Raw genomic sequence first — 12,500 nt, 5'->3', positions numbered from 1 at the left:
GGTTAAGGAGTATGATTGAATGATATTTGATGCAGCTCAAAGGATTTTTTCTGTATGAGGGAACGGAGAGGTGGGGGGGCGCCGATTAAATAAAGCGGCCTTGCTGTGGATGTGCTGTGCCTTGCGAAACTGCTTCTGACCCAGGACAGTGGGCGAGATGCGGGGATGACCCGTAATCCAGGAGGAGCCAAGAAAAGAAAGAGGGAGGGGGTGATGAATGGGAGTGGAATATGTGGGGATGAAATGGGTAGGAGTGGATTTATGCCTTTGACTTTAGCTACCTCTCTTGATATATGTATGTTTATATATATATATATATATATATATATATATATATATATATATATATATGTATACGCACATATATATACACACGTGCATACATTAAATCTAAGATCTTATAAGGCAGAATAGCAGCAGTCAATCACGAGTCTAGCACGTGTAACAAAAATTATTTATTCATACCTTTTCTCTCTCACACACACACATACACACACGCTTACACACACACACGCACACACACACACACACACACACACACACACACACACACACACACACACACACACACACACACACACACACACACACACACACACACACACACACACACACACACACACACACACACACACACACACACACACACACACACACACACACACACACACACACACACACACACACACACACACACACACGTACGTCGGATTCACGGCAAAGATTGGAACTCCGGAAAAGAAGTGCAATTTTTGTGGATCTCAACGACGAGGGAGTACCTTTGTTGTATTAATAGGGAAGGGGAAAGCTCGTGGTGTAGTGGGAAGGTGAAGAAAAAGGAGAAAGAGAGTGATTACTGAGGAAAATGGAAGGAAATGAGGAAGGGGACGAACGGGCCCCGGATGTTAGGAGGGGTGTAAACAAACGGGGGACAGAACACACAGACGAGGAACAACAAGGAAGCAGAGGTGTCAAAAGCAGAAATATAGATAATAACAGCTCAATGGAAAGAGAAGATAACTGCTTTTATGGATTTAATGAGGGAGGAGGTGACAACCTCCCCCGACTAGTAAATCTAGAGGAGAAACTAAAAAAAGAAAAAAGAATGTGAAGTTAGGTTTAATCAGTTAAAGTTAGTTACCCAAAGAGTTGATAAACTGGAAGAACTAAAGAAGGAGAATCAAAACCTAACTAAAGAAATAGAAGAATTAAAAAGACAGTTAAAAGAAGTAAAATATGAGATGAGGAATTAAAGAATAATAGAGATAATAAAGAGTCCATAGCAAAAGAAGCACAGGGTTGGAGAAAAGTCCAAGATAACAGCAAAGTTGTATTTACAGATATAGTGAAACAACAAATGAAAGAACAAACTAAGGACACAGTTATTAAAGTGATGAGAGAAAAGGAGAATATAGTAAGAGACTTAGCGGACAAAAAGAAATGTATAATTATATTAGGGATGGAAGAGAAGTATAATCCAAATAGAACCACAAGAGTAAAAGAGGAAAAGGAAAAAGTAAATAAGATATCAGAAGTAGTTCAAGAGGATGGGTAAGAAACAGAGAAAGAAATTGAAGAAATATATAGACTAGGGAAATATAATACAGATAAGACCAGACCAATTAAGATCAAATTCAGGTCACAAACGACAGTAGAGAATATCTTAGCAAAAACAGGGAAACTAGCAGACAGGGATCAATATAAACAGGCATGGATAAAAAGAGAAATGAATAAAGAGGAAAGAGAGGATGAGAAAACAAAAAGACTAGAAACTAAAAAAAAAAAAAAAAGAGAGAAAAGAACAGAGAAAAAAAAAGAGAAATTCTATTGGAGAGTAGTGGATATGAAAGTGAGGAAATGGTTCATAGCAGAAAAAAAACGGAAAGGAAACAGAAAACAGGATGGAAGTAGCAGAAAACCAAAAGTGTCTTACACAAACATAGATGGTTTAATGACAGGCTTGGACGAACTGAATGATTACCTGAAGGAAAAAGAACTGGACATAATGGGAATTGTAGAGACAAAATTGAAAGGTCCACTACCACCCAGCAGTGTAGGACATGGTGCATATAATTATTGGATTAGAAACAGAGGTAAAAGGGGGTGGAGTTATGTTCATGACTAAGAAGGATATAAATGTGAGGAATGTCACATATGGAAAGGATAAAGTAGAGATGATTATGATGGAAGTGGAGGACAGGGAAGGGAAGAGCAGGAAGTTTGTAGTAAATTATGTGCCTCCTAAAACGGCTTTTTGGGAAGAGAGAGAATACAAAAATATGTTAGAAGACACAAGGATAACACTAAATAAGATCATGGAAGATAGAGGAAGAATAGTTATAATGGGTGACTTTAATTGTAAAGAAATCTGCTGGGAAGAGATGACAGTGAAGGGTGGAGACGACCTATGGGGAAATGCACTACTTGATATGATTATAGAACATACAATGACGCAATGGATACAAGAGAATACTAAGTATAGAAATGAGGAAGAACCATCGAGACTGGACCTAATAATCACATCAGAACCCAAAATAGTGGAGAAGATTGAATATAAGACACCAATAAGTAAAAGTGACTACATATTGGTTGAACTGGAACTAAATGAGAAAAAATACATGAAAAAATGAACAATATAGAAAGGGAAGATTGATGTATGATTTTTTTTTTTATAAAATAAGAGAATTCTTTCTTAGAAGTATCAATGAATGAAATAATGAATCACTTGAGTAATCTCGATGTCAGAAAATCGCATGGACCAGATGAAATGGCAAACTGGATTATAAGAGAATGCAGGAATGAACTAACAGACAAAATACATAGTCTAATGAACAGTACATTGAAAGAAGAAAAATTTCCAGAAGATTGGAAAAGAGCAAATATAGTACCAATATATAAAGGGGGAAACAAGGAAGGCCCTACTAACTATAGACCGGTCTCTCTTACAAGTACGATAGCTAAAATATGTGAAAGAATGATCAAAATTAGATGGGTAAGGCATTTGGAAAAACAACGTACTAAATCCAAGGCAAATTGGATTTAGACAAGGACGATCATACATCACAAACTTAATGTGTTTCTATTTAAGGCTAATAGACGTAATACAAGAAAGAGATGGATGGCCTGATTGTGCATTTCTAGACCTGAAAAAAGCTTTTGATAAGGTGCTACATAAGAAGTTGCTAAAGAAATTAGAAACTGCAGGAGGAATACAGGACAAACTACTGAATTGGGTGGAAGACTTTTTGCATGAAAAAAAATGAGTGGTGATAAGAGACAAACACTCTAATTGGGATGAAGTGATAAGTGGTGTTCCACAAGGAACAGTTCTGGCCTCAATAATGTTTGCTATATATATCAATGATATGGATAAAGGAATTGAAAGTTATATGAGTTTTTTGCGGATGTTGCAAAATTGTTGAAAAAAAGTGAACACTGAAGAAGATTGTGAGTCGCTACAGAGTGATCTCAATAAAGTATGGGGATGGAGTAGAAAGTGGGAGATGGAATTCAATATTAAGAAGTGTAGTATAATGGAATTTGGAAGAAGCAAAAAAAGAATAGTGGGATCATATAAATTGGGAGAGGAAGAAATTAAAAAGTAGAAAACGAGAAGGACCTGGGAGTCACTATTATGAGTAATATGTCTCCTGAGAAATATATAAAAAAAAAAATTGGAGAAACTTAGAGTTTAATAAGAACAGTCAAAGTGGCATTTACATACCTGGACGAAGACATGGTTAAGAAAATACTAGTCACATTGATAAGACCAAGATTGGAATATGCAGCGACGACGTGGTCACCAAGTACAAAAAATGTACATAACAAAAATTGAAAGAATACAAAGAGCAATTAGAAAATTGGCACCATCACTCTCAGAACTATCATATGAAGAAAGACTAGCAAAATTTGAGCTACAGACATTAGAGCAAAGGAGAGAGAGAGGAGACTTGATATCTATTTATAGAATCATGAAAGGCATAGAAACTATTGATAGAGAGGATCTTATAAAATGGGATAGTAAAAATACAAGAGGAAACGGAAAGAAAATCAAGAAAGACAGTTATAGAAGAGACCTGAAAAAGAACAGCTTTCCCTACAGAGTAATAGACATTTGGAACAAGTTAGATGAGAAAGTTGTGTGTGTAAAAACAACACACGAATTTAAAAATAGTTTGGATAAAATGAGATATGAAGACGGGACACCACGAGCACAGCTCCCCTTCCCATAAAATACAACCAGGTAAATACAACTAGGTAAACACACACACACACACACACACACACACACACACACACACACACACACACACACACACACACACACACACACACACACACACACACACACACACGCATGCACACACATACATACACACACACAATGTATATACACATGCACGCACATAAACACAAACACACACGCACACGCCGCAAACATATGCATATTCACATACACACGTAGAGTTTGAGTCATAGTTACTTTTCCTTCCCTGTGTTGCATTTTCACTATTAATGCAAAATATCCCTATATGGTACACAAGAACATGATCACATGTTCAGTTTTGAAAAAACAAACAAACAAACAGAAATCCCACGTAAAAAAATTGCTCATTTTGCAAATTATTGGCTTTCATGGTTTCGTACACAGGAAGGAGGTTGAACGTGGTTTATCAAGGCGTCGTACGAATGTGACGAAATCAAACTCTCGTCCTTCAAATGGCTAAACTGAAGATTGTAGACATTTTTCACCTAGTTGTGCACGTCTCAGCTGTGACGCAGGATTTTAAAGGGACTGATTAGACAATTACATTGTCGTTCTTTGAAATACCGGTGCTAAAAATCTGTTTTTGTTGTTGGAAACAGGGTAAACAGTGGCTACATTTTTTGCGCCAAGAAGGGCATTTGATTGGCCACATTTTTTGCGTCGAGAAGGACATTTGAGTATAAATGAAAAAAAACAAAAGAAAAGAAAACGAATAAACGGAAAAAGTCATGACAGTTATGTAAGCTGAAGTGCTCTGGAGACAGCTACTGAGTTCCATTGATTTTTGCTATGTTATAAGACCATTGAGATACAGAGATTCCGATTTAGAAAAAAAAGAGGACAAAGAGAAAAGAAAAAAGAATTTCACCGTTGGAACAAGGGAGGACCAGCTCTTAAAAAAATCGAAAAAAAAATTAAATATAATTTTTTCTTATAAAAGAAAAAAAAAAAGAATTTTGTAAAAGATCGGGCAAAAAGAGAGAAACCTCAGAAGAAATGATTGGATGGCGTAATTCCATTTAAGTAGGTTATCAATTTGCCCGTCGCAAGAAGGTGAACGATGATAACTGGGACATGAAAAAAAAAATACTCACCTCGAAACTTACTTTTAACTTCTACCTTGATGTTTTCTTCAGGAAAGGAGGGAGAGAAATAGACGGGAGGAAGAATGAAGGTAAGAATAGATGTGATTAGAATAGTTTGGATTGAAGGGCTAAGGGGTTGGGTGAGAGGGGTGAAGGGGCCAAGTAAAGGAAAACGATTGGGAACACTGTTATGCTGTATTACAATGGCAAAGGAAGAGACCGGCAAGAGACCATCAAGTCCATAACAAAGTCGGATGAAAAAAATCTTGTTCAGATTGATTTGTAGGAACTCGATGAGATATTGACAAGTACATCAGGTAACTGAATAACGTTGATAGTGACTTGTGTTACTGTGGAGATGAATGAAGCACGCTGAGAGTACTCGGGAAGTCCCATTCGATGTTGCGACTCCCGGGATGACAAATGGCGCTGGAACAAGATATTCTTTAAGGTGTTATCACTCTGAAATATTTTTCTTTCGACTGTTGGACCAGGTTTGCAGTCTTCAGCTTTCGGGAAGAAATATTATATACTGGAGAAAAATAAAATTTCTCTAGCATATTAAATAACATTCTATGTTGAAACACAATGGCAAACGCCGACAAGACTGTGAGAATAAACACCGTGTGAGATCGAAACCTTTATTGGTACGACGTTTCGCTTGTTATAGCTTTTTCAAGTACAGACATATGGCAAACACTCTGAGTATATAAAGGCCAACGGGGAAGGAACTGGGAGAGGTTATCAGGGAGGGGTGGGTGGTAGGTGGAGGGGCGGAGGGGGGGTGAGAAGGGGGACGGGTGGGACTTGGTGGAGATAAAGGAGAACATTTCGGACAGTTTGTTGAAGTGGACTAAGGGGGACATTTCATACATTTGTATGTCTGTACTTGAAAAAAACTGTAACAAGCGAAACGTCATGCCAATAAAGGTTTCGATCTCACACGGTGTTTATTCTCACAACATTCTATGTATTTCTGTTGAGAAAATAAAATAGTTTGTCATAGTGATTTTACAACGAAAATTTTTCTGGAGGTGGGCGGTGCCACCGATTGATCGGGAGTTGGAGAAAAAATAGCACAATGCGATAACCCCGACGGAAGCCAGGATTAAAGGGACATTGGTCACCAGTCAAAGAAAGAGCTGAAGTATTGCGTCATCTAGATGGTAGTTTCTCATGGCTGAAGAAAAAGAGCTCAGGGTATTCCTGAGGTCAGTAGAGGATTAGGATAATTTTTTTTTAACAAAAAAGTAAATTTGATTTTCCTGGGATAAGATAATACTCAAGTTGTATTAACAAGAAAATAAACTTGAGTTTTCTGAGATACGATTGTTTTTAAGTTGTTTTATTAAAAATATATTTTATTTTATCTGTTTGAGTTAGTAAGGGTTAATCTGAAAATACTTAATTTTATAATTTTGGTAAGAAACTTTATTATAGAGATTTAATTCGTCTGAATAAAATAAATCATTAATGAACATTGATGGTGGCAGCAACAATAAGGGTGTTTTAATCGTGTTCGGAAATGTTTTTTTTTCTTTAAAGATCCCAAGCATTCTGACTACCGGTTAATTGTCTCAGATGAATTAAATTGTCTGATGGGGCTCAAATTTTTTTTTGAGTCAATTTCATCGGTGGAAGGGTTGAAATGCAGGGAATTATCCTTTAATATTTCTTTACCACACGAACCTCTTCAGATTTTATCCAACTTCTTCACTTATTTTTTCTTTACTTCAGTGTAATAAGAATTCAGATCCAAATGGTGTTAACATAACTGCAGCAGCGATCAACTGATAAAAGAAATTAAAACGGTTATGGTATTCAAGCACTTGATTATCTGCTAATATATATGTACATACATACATACATACATACATACATACATACATACATACATACATACATACATACATACATACATACATACATACATACATACATACATACATACATACATACATACATACATACATACATACATACATACATACAGTACATACATACATACGTACATACATACATACATACATACATACATACATACATACATACATACATACATACATACATACATACATACATACATACATACATACATACATACAACATACACACACACACACACACACACACACACACACACACACACACACACACACACACACACACACACACACACACACACACACACACACGCACGTACGCACACACACACATACACACACACACACACACACACACACACACACACACACACACACACACACACACACACACACACACACACACACACACACACACACGCACACACACACACGCACACACACACACATGTGTATATACACACACACACACACACCACAACACACACACACACGCACACACACACACAAACACACACAACACACACACGCACACACACACACACACACACACACACACACACACACACACACACACACACACACACACACACACACACACACACACACACATATATATATATATATATACCACTTCATTGAGTATATATTTCCCTTTTCGCTTTTGTCCCCTGTGGTAGTAGGAAGAAAAAATACTACCACAGAGTCCTTCCACTCGGGTCGTAAAGGCGGCTAAAACGGGACGGAGTGATGAGACTAGGCATCCTGCTCTCTATAACCCTAATGGGTACATTCCTACGAGAAGGCAAGGGTGTAAGAGGCTGGTAGAAAAGCTGGTAGAAAGAGGGGTAGAAAAGGGTGTTACATTTTATGCATTAGATGTTTATAAACAAAATAACCCGTAGACGAGTAAGTTGCATAAGTTCGCTTTCCACATTTTGTTTATAAACAATGGTTCACTATTGTAAGATCACACCCTTTGGGGAGGATCTTAAAAATAAAGTTAAAGATCATTGGACTAAAGAAGTCACTACGTCACTACAAAGCTCACGTAGGACCCTGTTTTGTATGATAACGGAAGAAAGAAAAGAAAAAAATCTACAGTTTCATTCACCTGGACAGAAAATTATAACTACCAGCCTAAATTTGACAAAATAGAATGATTGGAGGCAACAGGGCCTACAGGCAGTAATAACTAAGTGAAAATAAAGGGAGAAAGTGAAAAAGTGAAGAATAGGGCAAAGGCGGATGACAGCGGAGAAAAGTGGGCGAAAGTTGGTGGCAGCCAGGGATGGAAACTCAAACGCACGCAAAATACATGTTTACATGAAAAGACTGGTGCAACATAGAATTTTTCGAACGAACTGAAAGCAACAATACAGGACTACGCAGTGCACGCAAATCCCCACGCTGGTGCGAGGACGACTACGAGGACGAGCTAGTGAACGAGAAGAATGATTAAAAGGACGAGTTAGTGAACGAGGAGGACGGTTACAAGGACAAGGTTGATGTTTTACTGAGGTGCGCGCCGATTAAAATCGAGACTATCAACTGAAGGTAAGGCCACGGAAGTTCTCTGTTACGAGATTTTCACCTCATTTGCAATAGGTTTTTTAATTTAGTAATAAAAGAAAATGTAGATCCTGAGAAGGGTAGGGCTAGGTTTATAATAAATTTCCAGTAAGTGGAAAATATAAACAAATATGAAGATTACAAGAAATCATTTATGAAACACTTTAAGTCAAAGTGTGATTAGGATTCTATCAGGTCTTTGGTTAGAATGATTTGGATTGGATAGAAAGTAAATCTAGTGACAAGTTAAAAGTTTCTCAGCTTACTAAGTTAATAACATTTGCACTACATGTATACAACAATTAGGAGATGACTGCAGAAAAGCTATACAGGGATCTTGAAGAAACAATGAACTTAGAGGAGATATATGATCTTTTACAAGGTTATCAAGAAACTAAAGCAAATAGACCATATGTCATGACAATAGGAATGCAACAACAGAAAAAAAACAAGGAATTCTAGGAGTGACTACAGAAACAGAGGCTCTGAACATAGAGTTAGAAGCACTTCAAGAAATGCTAGATTTGAATACCATAATTGTAATAACTGAGGGCATAAATCACGAGAGTGTTATTATGAGACTATTTGCAGGAACTGCAAATATGAGGGTCATGATGAGCATCAGTGTAGAAACACTTTTCTGTTTGTATCACAATAGAGTAGGACATAGAACACAGGATTGTAGAGCAATGCCAATTTTTCGTATTCACCCAGAAACAAGAGGAAAACATTCAGACACAAAATAAAACAACACTACAGATCTAACCATAGAGCAACAAATAGACATTATAGTGTAATGGACAGTGATGTGAAAGAAAACACCAACACCAAAGAATCTCAAACTTACTATAATTGGAAGGACTTCTGTAGGACCCATCTTTGTGGGTAGATTATTCAATAGACCTATTCAAGTATTTATAGATACGGGATCAATAGTAAGTGTTATAACTAGCAAAGTTTTAAACCAATTGAAACCGGGAGTGAAAATATTGGAATCAATCCAATGCTTATTGCAAGGGTAACAGAAAGTCAGTTATAACATTAGGTGCCTAGTGTAGGCCTTATGGTCTCTTGCAGTCTCCTTTATTCTTATGTTCTTGTGTTCTTATGTTCTCTTATGTTATGTTCTAGGTAAAACTGCGTTAGATGTTATTTTATGCAGAAATGAGCACGTACACATTCCGGTGATAGCTGTAGAAGAATCTGTTTTCCCAGGAGATTTATTGATAGGATTTGTAACTATGAGAAAAGAGGGCATGGTCATATGTCCGGCTGAGTTAGGGATCTTAGTGAAATCACAGTTAATCCCATTTTTAAATAAACCTCACTTAGAGCCAGTGTCTGTGATAAGAGAACATATTGAGATAGATTGGAAAGAAAACAATGCTAGATTGAATGGTAGCGGGACAGAGCAGTCTATTCAACAACAGATAGAAAAAAAAAAGGCACATATACTGAACACAACTCAGGTGTTTAAGAGATCACATAAATTAATCAGAATTCATCACCTCCAGATGAAGCTTTGCTAATTGTGGAAGGTGGCGTAATAAAATCGAACTAAAATCTATTATTTCCAAATTTGCTGATGATACAGAACTGTGCGTAATGGCAAATGATCACTTAAACCAATTAGATATTCAAGAAGATTTAGATAGATTACAGCAATGGTCTGAAAAGTGGCTAATGAAATTTAACACAAGTAAATGCAAGGTAATGCATATAGGTAAAAATAACAATAAGTACGATTACAAGTTATTTGGAAATTCGTTAACAAAAGTGGATAGTGAAAAGGATCTCGGCGTAATTATTAGTAACGATCTCAAATCATCTAAGCAATGTATTTCAGCCTATGAAAAAGCAAATAAGATTAAGTATTGATTGCGCGATCTTTGACTTCAAAAGCCCATCACTCATTAACAAGCTATATAAATCGTTAGTTCGTCCACATTTGGAATATACTGTTTCTCTATGGTCACGGAATCTCATGAAAGACATTTACAGATTGGAAAAAGTACAACGGCGAGCCACAAAACTGATTCCAAATATCAAAAATAAATCATACGAAAATCGACTAAAACATATAAATTTGTTTTCCTTAAAATAGCGTAGACTCAGAGGTGACTTGATACAGGTCTTTAAAATTTTAAAGGGAATTGACAACATCAAAAGTGACCAAATTTTTACATTGAATGAGAATCAGACAAGAAACAATGGTCTCAAACTGTCCGGAAATAGATTCAATTTGGAAGTAGGTAGAAACAACTTTGCCAACCGTGTAGTTAATGAATGGAATAAACTTCCTGCACAGGTAGTGCAATGTGGTTCAGTTCGAAGCTTTAAGAATCATTTTGATAATAACCTAAGTAAGATGCTGTAATGATTATAATTTATCTTATATTATTTGTTTTTGTTTTGTTATAATTTCTCTGTCTGATTCTCATTTATTATTAGTTATATGTCAATTTATTATTATTTACTATTTACCTGTTTGTTTATTATTTAACTATACCTATGCATTTATTTATGTATTTTATTTGTTATTTACATTATCATAGTTTTTATCTATTGTTTTATTATTAATATGATTTTTTTTTCGCATCCGACCTAGACATGGACCAAAAGGTCTCCTGTCGGCATGCTCCGCCTTTGTAATCCTTTGTAATGAGAAATAATTTGGCACAGCCCGAGGGGATTTCTCCCCGTCTTTTCCTTTCCTGCATGAGGGGACGGAGAGGGGGGGGGGTCGCCGAATTAATGAAGCGGCCTTGCTGTGGATGTATTGTGTCTTGCGACACTACTTCTAACCCAGGGCAGTGGACAGGATGCAGGGATGACCCGTTATCCAGGAGGTGCCAATATGAGAGGGAGGGAGAAGGGTGGAGGGGAGTGGAATATGTAGGGGATGGAATGGGTGGGAGTGGTTTCTATGCCTTTTTCTTTTTGGCTACCCCCCGTGTAAAGGGGAAAAGAGCCTTGGTATATGTATGTATGTATGTATTTATGTATATATTTATTTATTCATTTATATATTTACTGACCTATCTATTTATCTGGTCATCTGGCCATTTACTTGTCTACCCATTTTTTACCTATTTAATTATTTATGTGATTATCAATTTATTCATTTATTTATTTATAAAATCACTAATCTAAGTATTTATCTATTAGTTCATTGATTAGATAATTAATTGATTAATTTATGTATTTACCCACTCGTTTATTTATCTATTTATACATTTCTTCATTCATTTATGTGTTTCTCTATTCATTTATTTATATATCTACTTACCTGTACAATTTATTTGTTTATCAATTTTTCATTTATTTATTTATTTATTCATTCGTTCATTTGTGTGCTTATTGATTTATTTACTTATATATTTATTTATATGTCTGTTTATTTGTACATCTATCTATTTATCTATTTGTTCATCTATTTATCTATCTACTTATCTTTTCATTAATTTATTATTTTGCTAATCTTACTCAGCCTGGGGGATCTGACCCTACTAAGAGGTACTGAGAATATTTTAATACGATTCTGCCCATTACATATTTTTTTTTCTTATAACATGCCACATTGTCTTGTGTGACGAAATTCATGTTCCCCACCATTCGTTCTGTATCAAAATAGAATTGTGTTTTCTAGTTTCGCTATTATTTCTCTCTCCTCTGTTTGCTGGATGCCATCGA

Source organism: Oratosquilla oratoria, chromosome 9, assembly GCF_046742065.1.
Source record: "Oratosquilla oratoria isolate Oo_2021 chromosome 9, ASM4674206v1, whole genome shotgun sequence".
NCBI lineage: Eukaryota > Metazoa > Arthropoda > Malacostraca > Stomatopoda > Squillidae > Oratosquilla > Oratosquilla oratoria.
The sequence above is the reverse complement of the archived record's forward strand: the minus strand, read 5'-3'. Positions refer to the sequence as shown.